This window comes from Cervus elaphus, chromosome 25 (assembly GCF_910594005.1).
Source record: "Cervus elaphus chromosome 25, mCerEla1.1, whole genome shotgun sequence".
NCBI classification, from domain to species: domain Eukaryota; kingdom Metazoa; phylum Chordata; class Mammalia; order Artiodactyla; family Cervidae; genus Cervus; species Cervus elaphus.
The window spans coordinates 8,755,455-8,780,562 of record NC_057839.1 but is presented as its reverse complement, the minus strand read 5'-3'; the positions used below and the strand labels follow the sequence as shown (position 1 = coordinate 8,780,562).

Here is a 25,108-nt window from a genome sequence, read left to right as displayed (position 1 = left end):
CGCTCAGGGCCGATGCACTGGGATGACCCTGAGGGATGGGATGGGGAGGGAGGTGGGAGGGGGGTTCAGGATGGGGCACACATGTACACCCACGGCTGATTCATGTCAATGTATGGCAAAACCACTACAGTACTGTAAGGTAATTAGCCTCCAACTAAAATTAATAAATTAGTTTTTTTAAGTAAAAACTGTTTATAAATTGAATCAAATTGGTTTAAAATATAGCATTAACATGTCTATATTGGCACTACTTGCACTGGGCTAAGTAGTCTGTTAAAATTAAATTATCTTCTCTAGAAGTCATTTATCCATTTATACGTGCATTTATTTATTCAGCAATTATTTACTGAGTACTGCTACCTTCCAGGCACTGTTTGAGCCACTAGAGATAGCATGATGAAGAAAACAGAAGAATTCCTTGCCCTCTGACGCTGACATTCCAGTAAAGAAGGCAGGCAATAAACAAGCAAACAGATAATGTAATTCCAGATGGAGATAAGTATTAAGGAAAATAAAGTGGAATCGGAATTCACACAGTAACAAGTTAGGGTACTTTAGATTGAGTAGTCATAGTTTCTGAACAGACACCTGGTGGGGAGTGAAGGAACAAGTCATCAGTAGCTGTTTAGTTAACCACCTTACATCACAACACTTGGAACGGCAGAAGGAAAATGCCACAAACATTATAGTCAAATGGATTTTCTTTCCTTAACCTTTTTTCCTTGTACATTTGAATCATGATATGGCACTTTAGATGTTCCCATGCATGTCCCTCCAACTCAAAACTCTGACATCCTTTTATTCGTAAAGGCAAACCATCAATAGCAAACCGTCAAACACCAATTCAAATGTCAAGAGATTTAGTTGCCACTTACTGAATTAATGGATAAATATTTAAATGGTAATGATAATAAGATCTAATCTTTTTGAATTTTTTTTTGCTATGGGTAAAAAGTAAAGGTCAAGGGGAACCCCTCTCCCTTTCAACATGCTCGAGAAATAGGAAGATGTGTCAATTTGAAAGAAAAGTTCAGGATAATCCATCCTTCTAAAGGATTCTTCTTTATTACTTTGACATGTTTAATTTAGTTCTGGTTGTTGTGATCACATCCGGTAAAAAAGCACACTCAGTGAAAGCAATAAAGTTCTAATGAATCAAGACACCCCCAGGAGCCCTCAGTGTGGAATCAGCACGCAAGCAGTGAGGCAGGACTACTGGGATTCCGACAGAATGACTGGCTCTGCAGATTAGCATGGTCAGAAAGACTTCAAGTCTTCTGGGGTATTTTTCACTTCCAAATAACTTTTCAAGCTTTTTCTAGTTAGTTCTCAGCCTATCTGCAGGGACTGTGAGGTAAACTGAGGCATGGAATGACACTGACTCAGTCTAGCGTGCCATCTACACGATCCGTGGAACCCTTTGTGATGCAGCGCCAGACACGAGAAGCTAACACGCAAGAGGTTCTCTTCCTCCTGGATGAAGGAACCAGTGTCTGAGTCCTCACTGTTTAGGAGAACAGAAATTTCATGACATGAAGTGGACAGCAAGGCAGTGAAGGGAAAAGAGAACAATTTCTCTCAAATACACCAAGTTAAGGGACTAACCAATGGCCTTAAGAAACAGAATGAAACTTTAACAGATGGGAATATGGATCTATGTAAAGAAATAAAAAGCTCTGATAACTCTGTTGTAAATATGAGATTTAGTAACTCTTTTTATAAATATGAGACTATTTCTTAATACTTAAATACTTTTTAATGGATTATTTAAATGGAAATAATAACATTGGATTGATGGGTTTATAAATAGTACAAGTAAAATGGATGAAACAAGAGCATAAAGGCTGGAGAGGAGAAACAAATATACTACTGCGAGATTCTTATATTATACATGGAGTAACATAATTACCACTTGAAGAAAGACTGTGATAAGACACAGATGAATACTATAAAGCCTAAAGCAACCACTAAAACAACAACAAAAGTATGGCTAATAGTAAACAAGAAAAAAATTAAAAATAATCAAAAAATCAGAAAAGGAGAAAAAAAAGACACAGAGAATACAGGAGGCAAGAAAATAAATGGCAAGATGGTAGATCTAAACCTAACCATATCAATAATCACATTAAATGGAAATGATAAAAACATTGCCCTTTAAAAGGTAGGAATTATTGGATATTTTTAAAAGCGAAACAATTGCCTGCCATTCACATGAAACCCACTTTAAGTATAAAGACCCAAATAGGTTAAAGTAAATAGATGGAAAAGTTGCATCATGCTAAAATTAATTTTTTAAAAAGCTGGAGTGGTTATTTTAATTTCAGACACTGGATAACACCAGAGATAATAAAGTTCATCTGACAGCAGTGACAAACACATAGAACATTTACCAAGACAGAGTGTATTCTTGGCTGTGAACCAAGCCTTAACAAATTTAAAAGAATTCAAGTCATATAATGTATGTTCTCTGAGAGCAGTGGGATTTAATTAGAAATGAATAACAGAAATACATCCAAGTACTTGGAAAGAAAGTGATACACTCCTAAATAACTCGTGAGTTAAAAAAGTGAGCGTGTTAGTTGCTCAGTTGTGTTTGACTCTTTGCAGCCCCATGGACTACAGCCCACCAGGCTCCTCTCTCCCTGAGTTAAAGAATAAGTCAACTGAGAAATTATGAAGCACTGGAATTGAATTAAAAAGTGAAAATACAATTACCGACAATCTGTAAGATGGAAGGCCTTCCCTGGTGGCTCAGATGGTAAAGAGTTTCCCTGCAGTGCGGGAGACCCAGGTTCAATCCCTGGGTTGGGACGATCCCCTGTAGAAGGAAATGGCAACCCACTCCAGTATTCTTGCCTGGAAAAATCCCAAGGACGGAGGAGCCTGGCAGGCTACAGTCCCTGGGGTAGCTGTAAGTAAAGCAGGACTCAGAGGGAAATTTATGGCACCAAATGCCCAAGAAGAAATGTCTCAAATCAATGACACCCGTTTTGATATTAAGAAACTAGAAAATAAAAAAGAGTAAATGAAACATAAAGTAAGTGGAAGGAAAAAAATGAAGATCGCTACCTAAACAAATACAATCAGAAACAGAAAAAACAAAATCAATGAAATCAACAGGTTTTTTTGTTCCTTGAGAAAATTAACATCTACCCAGACTTATCATGAAAAAGACAAAAGACACAAATCACCAACATTAGGAATGAGAGGGGTAGCATGTGGTTCTACACATATCAAAAAGATAACACAAGAATATTTTGAACATTATGCCAAAACATTCTACAACTTAGAGGAAACGAACAAATTCACTGAAAGACACAAACTACTAGAAGTTATTTAAAAATAAATAGAGTACTCCCCTGGTGTACAGGACACCCTGCTTTAATCCCTGATCTCTAAAGATCCCAGAAGCCTCGGAGCAACTAAGCTCATGTACCGAAATAAAAAAAAAAAGGAAAAAGAATAAATAGATACTCTGGTAGCCCTATACCTAATAAAGAAATTAAAATTTTGGTTTAAAACCATCACACAAGCAAGCTCCAGGCCCAGGTGGCTTTGCTAGTGAGTTTCACTAACATTTAAGAATTTATACTAAGTCTACACAATCTCTTCCAAAAATGAAAGGTGAAATACTTCCCAACTCATTATATGAGTCCAGCATTACTCTGACATCAGAACCAGAGACATTACAAGAAAAATAGAGACCAATATCTCTCATGAATATAGATAAATTAATCCTCAGCAAATTCAATCTAGCATTATATATAAAGAGAATCAATGTAATTCATCACACATGTGCATGCTTAGTCGCTCAGTTGGGTCCAACTCTTTGCAATCCCATGGACTGCAGCCCACTAGGCTCCTCTGTCCATGGGGATTCTCCAGGCAAGAATACTGGAGTGGGTTGCCACGCCCTCCTCCAGGGGATCTTCCCAACCCAGGAATTGAACCCAGGTCTCCCGCATTACAGATGGATTCTTTACCATCTGAGTCACCAGGGAAGCCCAAGAATACTGGAGTGGGTAGCCTATCCCTTCTCCAGGGGATCTTCCCCATCCAGGAATCAAACTGAGGTCTCCTGCATTACAGGTGGATTCTTTACCAGCTGAGCTACGTAATTCATCACAGTAGCAAAATAATCAATGACCATCTCAATAATTTAAAAAAACAAGTATTTGAAAAAAAAATCCAACCAATAAATGTTTCTGAAAAAAAATCTCAGAAAGCAAGAGGAAATTCTGCCAGCAGATAACCTTCAGACTTGAACCATAACCTGGGCTCTTTCCTGGGTCTCCAGCCTGCCAACACATCCTGCAGGTTTTGGACTTGTCAGCCTCCTTAAAGTTGCGTGAACCAATTCCTTAAAATAAATCTTTCCATATATTTGCATCCTATTGGTTCTGTTTCTCTGGAGAATTCTGACTAAAACTCAACCCCAAAGTATTATGTTTCAACTGGTGAATGAATGAACAAACTGTAGTAATACAATAATACAATCCTCCTTAAAAAACTACAAACTACAGTTAAACTCAACAATGTGGATAAATCTTAAATGCATTGTGCTAAGAGAAAGAAGCCAAAGTTAAAAATAACTTGTCATAGAGTTAATAAACTGCTTACTTTTGTTTGTAACACAGATGTGGTCTGATTTATTCTGCTGTTTACTGTAGACATCCCATTTCATTTCCCTGAAATGAAAACACCACAAAGTTAGATCTTTTGTCTTTTTTACTGCTGGACCCCAGGTGTCTAGAAAAGTTGCCAGCACAAAGTAAGTCCTCAGTAGAGATTGGTTGAGTAGGAAATGAACAAGATTCAAGCTCAGATCTGCCTCCAAAGCCAACTTTCCCCACAGCTCCAGATTGTCCTTCATATCTCAGGGAATGACAGCAAAGCCTCCTATATGCTGGATCTGCCCTAAGCATCCATGCTACATGCTGTTGGCACAGTGCATAAACCAAGATCTCACAAAGTCCGACTCGGTGGCAGACAGACATTACCTCATTCAGTCCCACCATCCTCCTGTGAGTCGGGTACTATCGCCCCTGTTTCATAAATTGAGGAACTGAGTTCCAGAGAGATTACATGCTCCTAAGGTCACAAACAGATTGAGGATTGTCTGATCCCAAAGTTTTAAACATATTTTTTTAAAAAACCACACACTATACACAATTTAATTTTTCTTATGAATATCGTGGAACCAAGAACTAGATTTGGGATTTTGGTCAGACAATATCAAAAACAGTGAAAAATGGACATTTGGTCATTCATTATCATTTCAACATAAATTTTGAGCACCTACTACATGCCAGGTAACACCCTGGGAACAGAGCGTTGAATAAAATAATCCATGTCCCTTCTCTCATATGCTTGTTGAGATAACTGATAGAGACTTTAACTCAAACTAGCTTGTACACTAAAAGGAATTTTGGTTCATATTACTATTAAGCCCAGAGGTAGTTCTCTTACTTCAGGTATGGCTTGATCCAGCATCTCAAATCAACAATATAATTTCTTCCTTCCTTCCTTTCATTTTTTTCTCCATTTATCCAGCAACATTTCTCTTGCAACTGAAACTCTCCCTTCTTGTTTGCAAGGTAATTTCTGAGACCTACATGCTTTCTTAACATGTCTAAGCTGAGAGAAGCATCACTCTTGGTAGCAAGGACACTTAGAAGTCATTCAGCTTCCACTTCTTTTCACCCACGGCAAACTTTGAAGAAACTACATACATCAAAAGGCTTGCCACTCCCCCACATTTGGTATTGTTGATCTGTGTGGAAACTGGAACAAAGGAGACTTTAGAGTCTGGCTGACCCTTGCTTTCAAAAATGTTTGTCATCATTGGCTGTCAGTATGGAATCTGCCATGGTTGAGATATGTGTGGCTGTGGAATCAGCCCGGAACTGAGCAGGAGACGTGTTTGAGCTCCAGCTAAGCCACTTCACAGCTCTGTGGTTTCTATAAATCATCTCAAGGCTCTGAGCTTCAACTTCCTCTTGGGGATGCAGATAACAACATCTACCCTTGTCAACTTCACAGGCTTGTTGTAAAAATGCATCTCATCCATCCATCCATTCAATAACTATTATGGGCGGCCCACTCTATGCTAGACATTGACCTAAGTTCTAAAGATACATCAGTTCTTCAGTTCTTGTGTCTCATAGCTTATGGTGGAGGAAAACAGAGTGTAAAAAAAAAATTAAAAAATGAATATATAATATATCATGCAGTGATGAGAGCTATAGGAAAAATTGACATAGGGTAAGAAAATGAGGGCTTCTTTGATATTATATAAAATATTATATATTTTATAATATATATACTGTTATATATTATATAACATATTATATATACTATATATTATGTTAGATATTATGTTATATAAAATATGTAAGATGGCCCACGAGTGAATATTAGACCAGACTAACTAAGAAAGTGAATGAGTGAGCCATGCAAAGCTATGAAGGACGAGGATACACCACACATGCAAAGGCCCTGAGATGATGGGATGCTTGGTATTTATAAGGAAAAGCATAAAAGTCAGTGTGACTGAGCAGAGTGAATGAAGGGAGGATAGGAGATTGTGAGGACAGAAAGGAAAAATGGTGCTAAATCAATCAGGGCTCTAGGCCATGATAGAGATTTTGGCTTTTACTCTAATTAAGACAGAAGGCATAGAAGTGGTGTGATGTGATGCATGCTTTGCAAAGATCATTTCAGCAGTTATGTGAACAGGCTTCATGGGAGCTAGTTTGGAAGCAAGGAGACCAGGTAGGAGGCGATTGCAATAAAGCAGGTGGGAACTGGCAGAGGCTTGGACCGAGCTGAGAGCCAAGCAGGTGGGGGAAAGTGGTCAGGCTGTCGGTAGCTTCAACCAGCCTTTCCTGATGAATCGGATATTAACAAAGAGAGGAGTCAAGAAGGGTCCCCAGTTTGGCACCTAAGAAGTGAGAAAACAGAGATGCTCTTATTGATATGAGGAAGATTGCATAAAGAATGACATGGAAGTTCTCACTGAGGACCTCAGTTTTGGAAACATTAGTTCTGAGATGCCTATTTGACATCTAGATGATGACGCATGACATTAGATATATGTATTTGAAGTTCAGGGAGGAGGTCAAGGGTGAAGCTATAAATTTTGAAGTTGGCAACCTATATAAAGCCTTGAGAACAGGTAAGATCACCTAAGGAATGTGTAGAGAAGAAACTATTCTTAAGCCTCTGAAGAGGAAACTCCAATATTTAAAAGTCTGGGAAGACAGAGGCACAGTAAAGAGAAACAAAATTAAGAAGCAGATAATGAGGTTGGAAGGGCTTCCCAGGTGGCACTAGTAGTAAAGAACCTGCCTACCAATGCAGGAGACCTAAGAGATGCAGGTTCAATCCCTGGGTCGGGAAGATCCCCTGGAGGAGGGCATGGGAATCCACTCCAGTATTCCTGGAGAAACCCATGGACAGAGGAAATCGGTGGACTATAGTCCATAGGGTCGCAAAGAGTCAGACGCGATACAAATGACCTAGCAGCATCAGCAATGAGATAGGAGAGGAACAAGAGAGAGAGAAGTGAAGAAAATGAGTGGAAGGAGGCGTTAACTATTATTTCCACTTATTATCCAGTAGCTTGGCCAAGTATCATGATGGTAAATATAAACCCAAATATAACAGTAATTACATTAAATGTAAGTGGATTAAGTACTTCAATTAAAAGTCTATAATTATCAAACCAAATTAGAAAATAAAATTCAGTTTTATGCTGCTTACTAGAAAGTATGTTAGTCACTCAGTTGTGTCCGACTCTTTGTGAACCCATAGACTGTAGCCCGCCACGCCCCTCTGTCCATGGGATTCTCTAGGCAAGAATACTGGAGTAGGTAGCCATTCCCTTTTCCAGGGGATCTTCCCAACCCCGGGATCGAATCTGGGTCTCCTGAATTGCAGGGAAATTCTTTACCATCGGAGTCACCAGGAAAGCCTGTTCTTTACTAGAGATACACCTAAAATAGAGGACACAGAGTAGTCACAAATTAAAGACCATAAAAGATACCACACGGGAACCATCCAAAGTAAACTGTTGTAGGTGCGCATGCATGCTAGGTTGCTTCAGTGGTGTTCAACTCTTTGCAGCCTCTGGTCTGTAGCCCACCAGGCTCCTCTGTCCGAGGGATTCTCCAGGCAGGAACACTGGAGTGGGCTGCCTTGCCCTCCTCCAGGGCATCTCCCTGACCCAGGGATTGAACTTGTGCCTCCCGAGACTCTGCACTGCAGGCAGATTCTGGACCGCTGAGCCACCAGGGGAGGCCCTGATACAGGTGTCCGGACAGCACAGCAGACTCAGGCAAGAAGCATAATGAGGACAAAGATAAAAGTTTACAATGATTAAAAAATTAATTCTCAAAGAAAGCAGCAATTTGTCAATTTATATGTACATTAAAAACATAGCTTTGGAATACACAGAACAAAAATTGACAAAATTATAAGGAAATAAAGGCAAATCTATACTCATAAAGGAAACTTTAACACACTTCTCTCAATTAAAAGATACAATAAGCAGGAAAAATCTGTAAGGATATGTAAAATCTAAATAACACAATTAACAGACTTGATATATTGGCATGTACAGAACATTGTGCCCAAAAGAATGTCCAGTCTTTTCAAGCGTACATGGAACATTTATGCTGGCCATAAAAGAAGTTTCAACAAGTTTCAAAGAATTGAAACCACTCAGAGTACATTCTCTGACCACAGAAAATTAAGCTGGAAATCAATAAAAAAAAAAAAAAAGTAGAAATTTCTCAAATGCCTGGAAATTTAGTAATATACTTTTAAATAGGTCACAGAAAAAAATTTCAGTGGCAATTGGAAAATATCTTTAACTAAATGATAGTGAAAATATATCAAAACATGTGGGATGTGACTAAATCCCTGTTATGAGAAAAGTTATAGTCTTGAATGCACATAGTTTAAAAGAAGAAAGGATGAAAAAAATCTAGATATCAATCTCAAAAAAGAATTGCAAATTAGATCTAAAGAAATGAGAAGGAAAGAAATAATAAAAACTAAGAGTAGAAATTAATGAAATATAAAACAGACTTTCAGAAGAGAAAATCAACATGCCCCAAAGCTGGCAGTTGTAAAAGAATAATTAAAATGTTAGGTTTCTGGGAAGTATGATAAGAAAGAAATAGAGAAGGCACAAATTACCAACTTCAATGAAAAAAGGACATCAGTCCAAAGCCTACAGATATTTAAAAGATATTGATAATATATTAAGAACAACTTTTTGTTAATATATTTAAAATTTTAGATTAAAAAATCCTCAGAAAAACAAGACTAACAAAAAACTGACATAAGAAGAAATAAAAAACTTGGACTAGTCCTACACACACTAAAAATACTGAGTCAAATGTAATCGACAATGTCTATACAAAGAAACCTTCAGGCATAAATGGCTTTCCTCTGAGTAAATTCCTCTAAATATGTATAGAAGAAATGATACCAATCTTACATAAATAGCTGAATAGTCTTAAAAAAAGGGAAAAGAAAATAAATCAATTTTATTTGTATATAATAGTCAAAAGCATGTGGCAAATAAAACTTCAAAAGAATACTATTTGTATCAGCATATAAAATATTAACATTAATGAGAGAAATTAAGGAAGACTAAATAAATGCTGGAACATACAATATTCATGTATGGATGTGAGAGCTGGACAATAAGAAAGGCTGAGCACCAAAGAATTGATGCCTTTGAACTGTGGTGCTGGAGAAGGCTCTTTAGAGTCCCATGGACTGCAAGGAGATCCAACCAGTCCATCCTGAAGGAAGTCAACCCTGAGTACTCATTGGAAGGACTGATGCTGAAGCTAAACCTTCAATACTTTGGCTACCTGATGCAAACAGCTGACTTACTGGAAAAGACCCTGGTGCTGGGAAAGATTGAAGGCAGGAGGAGAAGGGGACGACAGAGGATGAGATGGTTGGATGGCATCACTGACTCAGTGGACATGAGTTTGAGCAAGCTCCGGGAGATGGTGAAGGATGGAGGCTTCCCCATCTGCGTGCTACAGTTCATGGAGTCAGAAAAGAGTGAGACATGGCTGAGCAACTGAACAACAACAACCATACTCATGAACTAGAAGCCTTGGTATTTTAAAGATCTGAACTTAATCTCAAATTTAACCACAGATCCAAAGCAATTAAAATCAATTTCCTAAAATTCAAGGGCTTCCCTGGTGGCTCAGAGGTTAAAGCGTCTGCCTGCAATACAGAAGACCTGGGTTTGATCCCTGGGTTGGGAAGATCCCCTGGAGAAGGAAATGGCAACCCACTCCAGTATTCTTGCCTGGAGAATCCCATGGACAGAGGAGCCTGGTGGGTGCCCCCTGGTCCATGGGGTCGCCAAGAGTCGGATACGACTGAGCGACTTCACTTAAAACTCAAGAGGTATCGACAGGGTCAGTTTGTCAGGAGCTGGAAGATACATTTTCCATGTGATTGACTCACATGGCTGAGAGCTCAGCGGGGCTAACAACATTGAGGAATCCTGGGCTTCTTCACAAGGCTGCCTGGGCTGCTCCACAGCATGGCCACTGGGTTCCAGGAGGAGGAATGCAGAAGCAGTCAGTCTTGTCAAAGTTAGATCTTGCACTGGCATGACATCATTCTGCCCCGATTCAAGAGAGTGGAGAAATACAGCCCACTTCTCAGTGTAGGATGAGACAGAGAACTTGTAACTATCGTCCATCCAACATAGATGCTGTAATACTTTCACGTCTGTATTTTGCGGGGGAAGGTGGGGGAATTTGAGAGAACTTTTAAAATCTTTTTCTATTGGAGTCTAGTTGATTTACAATATTGTATCAGCTTCAGGTGTACGGCAGAGTGATGCAATTATATAGTTATTTTTCACATTCTTTTCTATTACAGGTTATTGTAAGATTTTGAATATAGTTCCCCATGCCATACAGTAAATCTTTATTATCTATTTTATATACCTATCCATACTTTCAGTTGATCTATGCAACATTTTTCATCTTTAATAATTTACTTATTTAATAAGATTGAAATAAATATGACAAAATCTTAATTGCATATGCGTGTGTGCAACAGAAATGTTTGCTATAATCATCTCTGCATACTTTTTCTGTTTTCTTTAAAATTTTAAGTTGAGGCTTTGTTTTTTATAACTGTTTTAGATTTACAGGAAAAACTGCAAAGATTCTATGGAGTTCTCATTTAAGGAATACTCCACATCACATTCACAGTTGGCATCTTACATTAGTACGGCATATTTGTCAGCATTAATGAACTAATATTTATATCTTATTATTAAATTTCATCATTTATTTAGGTTTCTGTGGTTCTAGCTGTTTTTTTGTTTTTCTGTTTCAGGGCCCCATCCAGGATACCACATTATATTCAGGTATTCACATCTCTTTACGTTCCTCTGGGCTGTGACAGTTTCTCAGACTTTCCTTGTTTTTTTGTGACCTTGACAGTCTGGAGGAGCATAGGTAAGGTACAGTGTTGGTTGCCCTATTATTGGAATCTGTCTGGTGTTTTTCTCATGGTTAGATTGAGGTTACTTTTTTGGGGGAGGAAGATCACAGAAGTAAAGTGCTATTTTCATCACAACACAGCAAAGGCACATGCCATCAAGTTGATTTATGATTGCTGACATTACACTAGATCACCAGGCAGTCAGGTCTTCCCACAGCAAAGTCCCTCGTACCTAAAAGGAAGATGCTCTGTGCAGCTCACATTCTCCCCTCCTTCAGGATGAAGCACTGGCATAAAGTATCTGGCGATCATCTGTAGGAGAGATTTGTCTCTTCTCCCTCATTTATTAATTTATCAATCATTTGTTTATATCACTACCAACTCATGGATATTTTTCACTTTGGATTATAATGAATATTACTTTATTTTGTTGCTCAAATGGGCCACCAGGGGCTCTTTCATTTAGCCAGTGGCATTTTGATTTGGATATTACCACTGCCAGGAGAAAGATGAGAAAAAGGCAGTTCAACCAAGTGATGAGACAAGCCCAAGATACAGCAGCCCCCCTCTGGCTTCCAAATCTCCATTGCATCTATTCAGCCCGCCTGTTGCCCAAAGGACTGGCTGAGATCAGCAGGGAGCACCCCCTGGAAAGCCAAGCAGATCAGCACGAGCCGTGGGAGGTTCTTGTGTGTGCGCCTTCTCCACAGCCTGAAGGGTCACAGCCCAGGAAAGGATAATTATATATCTCAATAGAGAAACAAACAAAAAAAACCCATCTGAACAGCACCGGGTCGTAATGAAGCGGTTCGAGGCTCCATAAATAGTGCTGCCCCAGTCCTCAACCGTCTCTGAAGCAAATTAAAGCTTGCCTCAGTGCGGGGCATGAACCTGCTGCCCTGCCCCAGCCCTGGGGCTCCACAGGTCTTCACCAGGAGCACCAGCTGAGCAGTGGACGGGGAGCTGAGAACACAGACACAAGCCCAGCACACAAGGGGTGAGCATTCGGTGGCCGCCCTCTCGAAGCAGAGCTGTTCTGGAACCCCACTAAGAATCTCCACAGGGGCTACCGACTCCAGGCGCAAGTGCCCCAGCCAAGCACAGTGATCTCACAAATACTTCTCTTTGTATCCAGCAAGGAACAATCTTGAGAAATAAACTGGCTCTGGATGGAAGGTATAAAAATACCACCACAAAGAAGGTCCCATTTGAAAAAACATTCACATCTTTCAAGGTCTATATTGTGTCTCAGACATGTGGCTCTTTCTGACCACAAAGACGAAAAAGCTATTTCAACCTTGATCGCAGTGATACACTTAATTAGGAAGTCATTCAAAGCTGAGGTGTATTTCAACACCCAAGTTCCCATTCACAGAGCAAATTCTGTATGGAGTGCTATTAAAAACTTATCTAACACACAAAATGCTTTTAAATCCAACATCTCTCTTTGCCAGTATTTTTTAAAACAAAGCTGTAATGGCCAACAGGCACATGAACAGATGCTCAACATCACTAATTATTAGAGAAATGTGAACCAAAACAATAATGAGGTACCACCTCACACCAGTCAGAATGTCCATAATCAAAAAAATCTACATACCATACATGTTGGGGAGAAGAAAAAGGAACCCTCCTATACTGTTGGTGGGAATGTAAACTGGTGCAACCACTATGGAGAACAGTATAAAGGTTCCTTAAAAACTAAAAATAAAGTTACAATATGATCTAGCAATCCCACTCCTGGGCATACATCCAGAGAAAATTCTAATTCAAAAAGATATATGCACCCTTTGTTCATAGCAGCACTATTCACAATAGCCAAGGCACAGAAACCACCAAAATGTCCACTGACAGATAAATGAATAAAGAAGATGTGGTGTGTGTATATATAATGGAATATTACTCAGCCATGAAAAAGAACTAAATAATGCTATTTGCTGCAGCAAGGATGGACATAGAGATTATCATATTAAGTAAAGTAAGTCTAAGACAAATATCATATGATATCAATTATATGAGGAATTTTAAAAGATGATACAAATGAACCGATTTACAAAATAAAAACAGACTCACATAAGTAGAAAATGAACTTATGGTTACCAAAGGGGAGAAGTAGGGGAAAGACAAATTAGAAGTTTGTAATTAACAGATATACACTACTGCCTATAAAATAAACAATAAGATCCTACTGAATCGCAGAGGGAACTATATTCAGTATTCAATATCTTAAAATAATAAACTATATTGGGGAAAAAAGCTGTCTTATAAGGTATTCCAAATATATAAGCAAGTCTCGAGAATACACATAGCAAGTTTTCCATCTAAACATTTTGCCCTACTTGCGGCAGATCTTTTTTTTTTTTTAAAGAAATAAAACACTGTAGAAGCCCTCTCAGTGTACATCCCCATGTCTTGTCCCACCATCCCTCACCAGCCCTTGTCTAAAGCTGGTATTCGCAGCCATTCACACCAAACTCCTCTCTCCTGCCTTCACCACCTCCTGCTGCTCCAGGAACACAGGACTAGGTAGTGCCTCAGAAAGCATGTGCTGGGGAGACCCACCTACCAGAACTGCTCAGCTCCAGAACCAGTCTGCCAAGCACACCTGTCAGGACCTGGAGCAGAGAAGGGGCTTAAGACGCATTTCAACCTCCCGAAGACAAAGTAAGATGCATCACATAATGTTATGTTTTGCCTAAACTCTCCTTTGTTTTTCTTAAGTTGCTGTGCCTATGATGAAAATGATTCCACATGTCAACATTAAAAAACAAAACTTAAGTTTTTCATTCTCTTAAGAACTGAGGGATGGGGAGGCTCGAAGCTGGAGGAGCAGAGGAGGGCAGGGCACTGGGGAACCTGGGTGGGGTGAGTTCTGAGCTGGCTACGTAACACTGTCAAGGTCCAGAGGAGTAGTGAGTGTTAACAGATTTCTAACATCATTTTTTTTTTTTTTTTTTTTGGCCTCACCAGGCAGCATGTGGAATCTTAGTTCCCCACCCAGGGATTGAACCTGCACCCCCTGCATTTGAAGCACGGAGTCTTAACCACTGGGCAGCCAGGAGAGTCCCTATCAGATTTCTAAAAATTATTTGATAAACTAGGGAATGTTTGGGCAGGCTACTGGGTTCAGAAATCTTTTTCTGCAAGATTTCTGCTGACTGAATGAAGACTCTCTGAATGGGTTCTCTCTGGGATATCAACTAAATCAAGATAAAAACAAACAGAGGTAGGAAGACCCCAAACCATACTGAGATGCTAAATTTCCAACCATGCTAAATTTAAGTTTTGTTAGTGAACTCAGAATTGAACCCAACCAAAGTGTTTTCGAAATCTGTTGTCAGACTGGTTCACTCTGGGAGTTTCTGACACTGAAGACCCAGAGTCAAGTCTAGTCTCTGAATTACCATCACTTGAAGGGAAGGAGATGATCCACTGTCTGCTCTGTGCCGGGTATGGGAATGGATGTTTCACTTTCCATGGCTCATTTAATCCTCGCAAAAGCCTCTGAAGGATGGCATTAGCCCCATTTGATAGATGAGGCACTGGGACTCAGAGAGGTTAAGCAACCTGTAACACAGCCAGGAAGTAGTCTGTCTGGGTGGGCCTTGGATTAAACACAACTGTATGTAAACTCCGGGTTTTCTACAGTGGTCTCGCTTGTGTTGTGTGTTGGCTGGACTGTTTCAGACTGCAGGGAACAGCGAAGTGCCTGGGTTCTTGTTTTCTCGGGACTTGGCAGATGAATTGGAAGAATCCAGAGGAAGTGGCGGAGCCCAGGAAACAAATCACAATCACAGCTGTAGCCAGATTCAGGCTTCTTGGAGCAGGAAACCCTGACCCGTGTCCTCAGCACAGGCAAGGTGGCTGCTGACTCGGCACGCGGTCCTGCCCGAGCTCGTCTCTCCCGCCGCTCTGCAGGTCTCATGATTTCTGCCTCGTGGCTCCACATCTTGCCCATCAAGACTCTGCTCAGTGTGTGTGCTCCCTTTTTCAAAGGACTGGTTGGTAAGGGGCCAGGCACCTCATGGATGGACATCCTCACATCTCCAGCTAATCCTTGATCCCATTATGTGTGTCCAGGGTAGCGAGGTCACAAGACACAAATGTGGTTAACATACAGAAGACCCCATTGTTCCTCAGAAAGGAGACGTGGGTGTGGCGAGCCCTTGGGGTCCCAGGGACTTCTGTCTTCGCCTTCTGTGGCTGCCATCACAAATCATCACAAGTTGAGTGGCTTTAAAACAGTGGGCATTTACTCTCCAATGCGGTTCAAGAAGCCAGAAGTCTACATTTAAGGCATCAGTAAGGCTGTACTCCTTCCCAAGGCACCATGGAGATTCCTTCCTCTTTCAGTTCCTGGTGGCCCAGGCCTTCCTTGGCTTGTGGCTGCTTCATGCCCATCTCTGCCGCCGTCTTCACGTGGCCTTCTTCTCCCTCTGTCTCTGTGTCCCCCTCTCTTCTTATAAGGACGCCAGTCACTGGATTTAGGGTCCATCCTAAGTCCAGGATGACTCCATCTCAAGATCCTTAACTAAGTACATCTGCAAAGACCCTATTTCCAGAAAAAGTAACAGTCTGGGTTACCAGGTGGACACGAATTTGGAGATACACTATTTAAACCATTACAGGTTCTTTATGGTACAATATGCAGGGTCACACATGCACACACCCAAAGTGTACCAAGGGCTCCAAGAGAGCAGGGGTCAGGCCCTTGTTACTTCTTTTGGATCTGCCCCAGCATGAGCCAGGTAGCAAGGAAATACCTACTGACTAGACCAGAAAAGACCAGGAAAAACAATTCTGAAAAATCAACTGATACATCATTTTATCAAAGTCCCTACCTTCTGTAAGTGGTTGCAACCAGCTTTGGCGTCCTGTATTCATTATGGCTGCCTGGTAGTAATCTTCTGGGCCATCCACACCTCAAGCACCCTCCCCAGAGACGTGAAGTCCTGACTTGGTCCTGTATTCTGAACAGAGATCTGCCACCATTGTTTCTCCATCCTAGAGTCGACTGGGTGCCATCTCTGCAGCCCAACCCTGCCTTCTAGTGCTTTTCTGCGCATGAGCCAACTGGGTCCAAAAATCCATGTGAGGTTCCTTTCTTACTGCCTCCTGTCACTTGAAGAGACAGATGAGCCCTGTTCTGGCTCAGCCTTGTTCACTAAACGTTCTTTGGTGGGAAAACAAACCTAACCAAACCCCAGAACTCTGGTTTGGTTCTCAGTGATATTAAAAAGTATATATATATTTGGATTTGGTTCGAGGTTGAGCAAACTGGTGCAGTTTGTTCCGGTTTCTGGTTCGCCCTTCAGGCCAAGTCCCTGCTCCAGACAGAAAGAATGTCCCTGGAATGTGTCTTCCAACAAGAGTTCAACAGCTGAAAGGGCTGTACGTCCAGACTGAGGCCGCCTGCTCAGCAGACACAGAGGGACTTCCCTGCGGCTCCCCACGCTGGTCTCCCGAGCCTCGGGGACAGGGCATGGCAGCACATCAGGCTGGTTCTCCAGGGAAGGCCGTGGTTGCACTGCAGCTGAGCCCAAGGGGCCGGGGAAAGCGGTGGGGGCAGCTGGCTGGTGGGGGTCACTGTGCAAATCTGCCACCCGTGCCACACAAGCACAGCGCCAGGGCTCTCCATCAGGCAGCGAGACCCAGCAGAGGACCCGAAGAACTGAGTACATGTTCGTTCGGCTCTCCAGGAGGCAAGGGGGGGTGATGGGTCCTGGGGGAACTGGCCAGAGGCAATCAGTTCAAACTGTTCTTAGCCTGATGCTCCTCTGCGCAGCTGGCTGGTCCGAGAGGCTTGCAGAGGAACGCTCCATGCCTTCCTGTTTGGCAGGTGTGGATTCAGAGCACAGTTTCTCTGGCAGAGGAGCTCTCTCCCTCCCCAGCCAGGAAGTGGTGCAGAGCCAAGGCACCGCCATCAGGATCTGCCTCTCCAGGGAGCCGCAGCAGGGGCGGAGCAGCTGGGGGCAGCAGGGACACCAGAGAGTGAATCATCAAAAAGGAATTTCGAAGGAAAACACATATTTCCACTCTAGTCTCCCTCCCACGCAGACCCACACACCAAAGGGGTCCTCAGATGCAGGAACTAGTCAGCAGGCCTGATCAGGTTTGCTCTGAGAGCTGGAAACCCAAGGGCTGGGACCAGAGAGCATGCCCCCGAGGGGCTGCCCCAACTCTGCGATGTAGGGAGACACGCACCTCAGGCCCCTGTGAGGAAGCTGACAAGCACCGTCAAGGAAACGGAATGAAAGCTCCACAAAGTGGTACAGTCCAGCACCTCTATTTCTTAGGACCACCTTTCCTAGGTCCTTACCCTTTAAATTATCAACCAAAGGGCTTCCTTATCCAAGGCAACTCAGGTGTTCCCCGACTTAGCTCGAAGCCATTTTTATTCTGCCTTGGCTACGAGGATGGCGATCACTGCCTAAGACATAATCCAGAAATATTTCCAAGTGCTGGCCACCCAGACAGGACCAGAGCCCTAGCACACTAGCTCTCAGCTGGCTGTGCATTCTGCTCAATGACGCTCGCTACATGCTGGATTCAATTATAGGTTTCCTTACACTTACATCTTCATTAGTGCTACACTGCCGAGGAGATGGAATGTGCTGTCAGTTAAAAAAAAAAAGTGTTAGTTGTTTTTTTTTTTTCTTCAGATTCACCAGTTAGTTTTTTCTTTTTTTTTCAAAGATTCAACACTGTCTGGTCTTATTAAAAAAAGAAAGGAAAAAAAAATAGCTTGGCTCAAGCATATATTGCTAATGGGCATGGAATTGATTTACAAGTCCCTAATTTGAGTTAAATAAAAGTAATTACTGCAACCTAGAGTAATTGGTTCCATTTCCAATATTCACAGAAGGCTGTGTGTGTGTGTGTGTGTGTGTGTATGGACTTGAGTTGGGAGAGAAAAGAAAAAAATGAAAAAATATATCAGAGAGCATGTGTGTATATATATATATATATATACACCCCTAAAAACATCTTCAGCTGTGTGGGATACAGATCTTGAAAGAAACAAGTGAGGCAGAGCTTGCAGAGACCAGAGCCCTGAAGACCCCAGAATTCCAAGACTGGGCATCGGGCCGTCTGGGCACCAGAAGTCACGAAGAGCAGTGGCCACAGGGCCGGGAAGGCCCATTCCACACTGGCCGCTTTCAGCACGTGGGGCCCCCTCTTGCTCAGCGGCAGAGCCTACCCCAAGGTCTGGGGGAGCCTTTGCCCAGCTCCCATCCATGGAATTTCATATCTTCCCTGTGGCTCGAGGAACCCAGGTCTCACTCTGTCCCCCAAGTGGGTCCCCCAGAGCCGGATGGTATTAGCATAGGAGGACACAGCGTGGGGTCAGGCGAGACATCCCCATGTGGCTTCAGAAACCACGTCATCAAGGACAGGTATCCAGGGCGAGGTCTGCGGACCTGAAGGAAGCTTTATGGCCTGAAGAAAGACCTTCAGAGTTGGAAACTCTGGAAGGGAGTTAGAGGCACGCCTTTCCCAGTGATGTGAAGATGGTGGAACTGACTTCATGGATGTAAAGTGAGATTTATCATCTATCTCTGTTAGAGTTCATGCTTGGTTGAAACCAAAATCTTTCGGAGCTTTCCTTCTGCCACCTACAGAATTACCTTCTATCCTGGCTTTGTTTCATTGGCAAATATAATAAGCCTACCTTACATATGGACAGAAAGGGGGCAAAAGAGGATGAGATGATTGGATGGCATCACTGACTCAATGGACATGAGTTTGAGCAATCTCTGGGGAGATAGCGAAGGACAGGGAAGCCTGGCATGCTGCAGTCCATGGGGTCTCAGTGAGTCAGACATGACTCAAGAGTCAGAAAGGATTTACGAAAATGCTAGAGGGAATTCCCTGGTGGTCAGTGGTTAGGAGTCTGCACTCTCACTGCCAAGGGTACAGTTTCAACCCCTGGTCAAGAAACTAAAATCCCACAAATCTGCCCAGCCTGGCCAAAAAATAATAATAATAATCAACAACTCAAGTAACAATAAACTGATTTTTAAAAAAATGAAAACGCTAGATAAGGAAGGCCTCCACCCACCAGCAACCTCCATGCAGATGGGCCCCATCCACTTATCAAGAAAGGTTGTTCAGCCAAGGACATGCTCACCGGCCTACTCTACCCACCCTAACATACTTCCCAGCTTACCTGTAAAGATGACACCAGATCTGGGGGGCTGAGAGGGAGGCACAGCTTGGCAGTCAGGTTGCCATGAGTGTCTCTTCTTTGTCTGGGTTCCCAGAGAGCTAGGAAACATGGTGTGCTAACATGGCCCAGTGCAGGACACACGCAATTCTGTGGACCCTGGCCCAGGATCCTCTTGCAAATTCCACATGACAACTGGACAGGCTCCTGGCTGCTCCTCAGCCTTCTCTCTGGCCAGCCTCTGTGGATTCTCAGCCTGGCAAGAGAGGCCAGTTTTTTAAATTCTGGCAACAACGTGGGGCCTGTCACATGCTGCCTTTGATTTTGGTGTCTTGATTTAAACACAAACCACGTAATTTTCATGGGGTTACTGCTCCTGTCTCCTCCTCACCTCGGCTTGGGCTCACCAAAGTCAGTCTTCCAGAAGGGTGTGAGGGCCCGATGGTCCCCAGGGGCGGTTCCTTGATACACAGTCTGTAAGAAGTGTCAGGAGAAACAAGGGCATTCTTGTTCCTCCTTCTTGAGGTGCAGCTCAAGAACATGAGATAGTTTTAATGAAGAGGGTGAAAAAAACTAAATATTTTGGGAAGACGATTGGAAATTCAGCTAACTCACAATCAAGGTGCATTTAGTCATTTGAGAAAAGACAAATGTGAGCTTTGGGATGTTCCGTAGGTATAAAAGGGTTTAAATTCAGACCAGCCGGACTCTGCAGAGCCCTGGTTCAGTGTTCCAGAGACTTGGCCTGAAGCAGGGAGGTGGGGACGAGGGCCGTGCTTCTCCCCACAGCGGTGCAGGACTTTCTGCTCTCCCTGAGGACTGGCAGAGCTGCCATGTGTTCCCATTTTACAAACTGACAGCAGTTATGATTAGAAAGGCTTCTGCAGCCAATTTGAGAATATATAAACCGGCAGGACGAAAGAATACATTTCAGCTCCTTGTTCAGTTGGCCCAGAGGCAGTTGCCCATTTGGAATGTAAATGGAAGGTCTGGGCTGAGAAATGAGAGGAAAAGAAATATCTGCCATCAGTCTTGCAGAGGAGGGTGAGAGGACTGTCTGAAGTTATGCTCTTTCAGAGTTCTGACCTCAGTTTCTTTCTCTTTAAGATGTAAGAGGTCTTGGGCCATTGTGAGAATTTACTGGCATAATAATGCAAGTGGGAACACTACTGGGAAACAAGGGAGGAGAGAGAGAGAAAAAAGAAGAGACAAAGAAGCAGAAGTAAAGAAGTCTTTGACTCTTCACCCACTGATCTGTATTGCATGCATGCATGTTCAGTTGCTCAGTTGTGTCTGACTCTTTGTGACCCTATGGATTGTAGCCCACCAGGCTCCCCTGTCCCTGGGATTCTCCAGGCAAAAATACTGGAGTGGGTTGCCACGCCCTCCTCTAGCGGATCTTCCCGACACAGGGATCAAACCCATGTCTCCTGCATTGGCAAGCAAAGTCTTTACCACTGAGCCACTTAGGAAGCCCACTGATCTGTACTAAGGCCAAGCCAACCCACAAAGGCAAAGCTGAGATAATTTTGTTCACTCAAAGACTATTTATTATTCTAGATACTATTCTGAGTGCCTCATTACATCCGTGAATAAAGCAGGGGAAAACATCTTCCTTCATGGACAAAAGTAGTGCTGAAGGCTTACAATCCCTAGACACTTGAGCTATCTAAGCCAATAAATTTCCAAAGCATTGAAGTTGATTTGAGCTAGCTTTTCTGTTCCTCGAAATGCAAAGTATCCTAACTGCTACACATGGTGGTATCTGAAAACACCCTGGTCACATTTCACTCCACATTCAAATTAATGAGTAACACAAAAGACAGAACGTACACATCTCTGAAGAACTGGCCACCTCTGGGTGGCATACAGCTCCTATAAATTTCCAGGAAGCAGATTCAGTCTGGAAAGGAATTTTAACAATTTCAAAAAAAAAGAAAAGATAAAAGGGAAAGAAAAAGGGGGAAGAATTCCACAGGAAATTGAAGGGAAATTTGGGAGATAGAATGTAGCAAGCATCATGGGACCATGGCCCGAACACTTGGCCAGAACAAGCCTCCTCTTATTAGAAGCACAGAGGGGGTGGGGGGGGGGGGTGGGGGTGGGGGCTGAGTGTCCAAGAGCACCAGGACCACCCCAGAGCCTCTCATTGGAGAGATGTTTAATGAATAAGATTTCAAGGTACAATTTATATATGTGAATAAGCACTTTTTTTTGCTCATTTTATCCCCTAAAATTCACTTCCACTTCAGAAAGATAATGCTCTGAATTTCAAGAATCACCAAATTTAAAGGCTTTTTCAAAAATTTAAACAAAAGCAGTGCTTTGTCCTCCATTTTTGTCAGGTTCATGAAATAAATCCCAGTTGTCTTAAAGTTTAATGGACTATGTCACCCTAACTGAGGAACAGAGCTGAGGATTATGATACAAACATTCTCAGAATGATCTGTAAAAGCAAATGCACACTCTCCTCCCTTTCTACTAGGAAGTAATCTAGCAGCTAATTGCTGCCTTTTAATAAGCTCTTTCAATGCTGTAAATTGCCATGGACATTCTGCTATTTCTACCTCATCGGCAGCTACTCCTCCATCTTCTATTAGCAACACCCAATTTTTCTTGGAGGGCCAAACTTCCTCTACTTTCAGGCCTTGTGGTTCAGTTAGGTCTCACCCCCTGCTTTAGGGGAAGGACAGGAGACACAGAATCAGCCAGTCAAGAGCACCACACCCTCCTGACCACATGATAATTGGCTTGAGGATGGTCATATGGTCCAAACCAAGCCAATGGGAATCAACCCAACAACTTGAGTTGAAATGATTGGGAAAGACACTGTCCCTTTCCACTGAGGCTGCTTAGCTGATAGGACGCAAGTTCAGAGTTTCCATGGTGCTATGGGAACACAGCGGAACTGAGAGACGGGGAGAGACAGAGTCTAGCTAGGCAACACATCTGGGCCTCCAGATCCAGCTATACCTGCTGACAGCTCTACCGATGAACTTTTTAAGGTATCTAGGCCAAAATGCTTCCTTTTTTGCTTAAAAAAGTTTAAGCTATATTTCTGAAATTGTCAACAAACATCTAACTAATTCATAATAAAGGCTACCTGGGTATTCCCTACCAAGCTTATCTTGCACATAACACATGCTATCATAGAAGTTTCAGGTAGCTTGGATCCCACCATCTACACCTTGGCATCTTTCACACGTAGCTTCTCTTTCAAAAGATGCCGTGTTCTCCATGCTGTTCAGGTGTGCCAAGTCATTTCAGTCCGACTCTTTGTGACCCCAAGGACTGTAGCCTGCCAGGCTCCTCTGTCCGTGGGATTCTCCAGGCAAGAATACTGGAGTAGGTTGCCATGTCCTTCCCCAGGGGATCTTTCAAACCCAGGGATTGAACCTGAGTCTCTTGTCTCCTGCATCGGCAGGCAGGTTCTTTACCGCTAGCGCCACCTGGATGGCCCATTTACCATGCTGCCTCCCCCCCCCCACTTAATTCTCTCCTCTCACCATGAACTCCAGCTGTTCTCAAAGCTGTGTTTGCAGACCCCACTCACCTCCACTGACCCTGGGGACCTTTAAATCTGATGCAATTGCTGTGGCTTAAGTTTCTTTTGGCATTTATTTATTCGGCTGCACTGGGTCACAGTGACGGCATGGGGGACCTTCCTTGCGTCACACAGGATCCTCTGTTGCAGCACAGACTCTCTGGTTGGGACACACGGGCTCAGTGTTGCGGCCTGTGGGCTTAGCTGCTCTGAAGCACGGAGGATCCCAGTTCCCTGACCAGGGATCAAACCTCATCCCCTGCATTGCAAGCTGGGTTCCTAAATGCTGGACCACCAGGGAAGGCCCCCGGGATCTTTTTTAAAGGAACCCCAACTCCAGTTGGACTTCCCTGGTGGCTCAGACCCAGGTGGCTCAGTAAAGCGTCAGCGTACAGGGTGGGAGACCCAGGTTCAATCCCTGGGTCAGGAAGATCTCCTGGAGAAGGAAATGGCAACCAGCTCCCGTATTCTTGCTTGGAAAATCCCATGGACGGAGGAGCCTGGTAGGCTACAGTCCATGGGGTCACAAAGAGTCGGACACGACTGAGCGACTTTAATTCAAAATTAATCTAATTCAACTCCCGTTGCTCATACAACGTTCTTGCAGTGGCAGACACGGGGGCACAGACAGAAGTCCTGGTCACTACGAACTGACCTTGGCCTTTAGACTGATGTTCAACCTGGCTTCAGAGAAGTGAGGATGCACTTAGGGGGAAAAGCAGCTGTAATACCACAGAAGGGAAATCAAGAGGCCTTTCATAGCAGGTGCCTTTGAATTCTTCCCAAGGAGCTTGCTGCAGCCCAGCTCCCTGAGTCCTGAGTCCTACCATAATTACTGAGTGCCTGCTACAAAATCTCATGGTCATACTTCTGCTTTCTTTCTGAAAAGGCCATTGAAGTCCTCATTGCCCAGGTTACACGTGGCCCTCAACTGAATGGTGTTCAAGTGGGCAGAGGGAAAGGCTGACTTCAGGCCCTGATTACTATCAACCACCTTCCAGAAAGAGAGCCCTGAGCCAGGGTTCTACTGAAGCCCAAAGGGCAGCGGCAAAGCCCTGTTCTGAGGGAGCATGTGGTAGGCGAATAATGGCTCTCAAAGATGTCCCTGTGCCAGCAACGGAGACACGGACAGAGAGAGCAGACTTGTGGACACAGTGGGGGAAGACAGGGTGGGATGAATTGAGAGAACAGCATGGAAACATATACATTACCATACGTAAAATAGACAGCCAGTGGGAGTCTGCTGTATGATGCATGGAGCTCAGATCAGAGCTCTGTGACAAGCTAGAGGGGTGGGATGGGGTGGGAGGTGGGAGGGAGGTTCAAGAGGGTGGGGACATATGTGCACCTATGGCTGATTGATGTTGATGTATGGCAGAAACTAACACAATATTGTAAAGCAATTATCCTCCAATTAAAAACAAATTTACAAAGATGTCCCTGTCCTAATGCCTGGAACCTGTGAAGATGACCTTACATGGCCAAAAGGCTTGGCAGCTGTGATGGAGTTAAGGCTCTCAAGATGGGGAGACGGTCCTCCGTTATTCAGATGGGCTCAGTACAATCAGAAAGATCCTTATAAGAAGGATGAGCGAGGCAGTGAGAGTCAGAAGGAAAGACCATGTGATGACAGAAACAGAGGCTGCAGGGATGCACTTGAAGATGGAGCAAGAGGCCATCAGCCAAGGGATGCAGGTAGCCTCTAGAAGGTGAGAGGGCAGGGAAACAAATTCTCCTCTGAAGCCTCCAAACCTGGACTCCTTGAGCTTTGAAACCTTGACTTCCATACTCCAGAACTGTAAGAGAACAAATCTGTGCTATTTTAAGACACTGCCTTATGGCACTAGGAAACAAATTCAGGTCACTTGGGTCAAGATGCCAGCAACAGCTCCGGG

General features: G+C 43.1%; 1 protein-coding gene across 13 annotated transcripts in view; it reads right to left on the bottom strand.

The window, feature by feature from the left end:
- LOC122683788 overlaps positions 1-25,108 on the bottom strand; it is a 267,413-nt gene that overhangs the window by 56,752 nt on the left and 185,553 nt on the right. For 8 of the 13 annotated variants that reach the window (XR_006337821.1, XR_006337825.1, XR_006337814.1 and 5 more), the window contains one exon: positions 4,621-4,688. The exons of 2 other annotated variants lie outside the window; for them this stretch is intronic. The gene's annotated coding sequence lies outside the window, so the exon portion shown is untranslated. Of the gene's footprint in view, positions 1-4,620; positions 4,689-10,506; positions 12,329-19,672; positions 19,926-25,108 lie in introns of those variants that run through there. 3 more of the 13 variants (XR_006337815.1, XR_006337826.1, XR_006337820.1) reach the window with 3 other exon arrangements.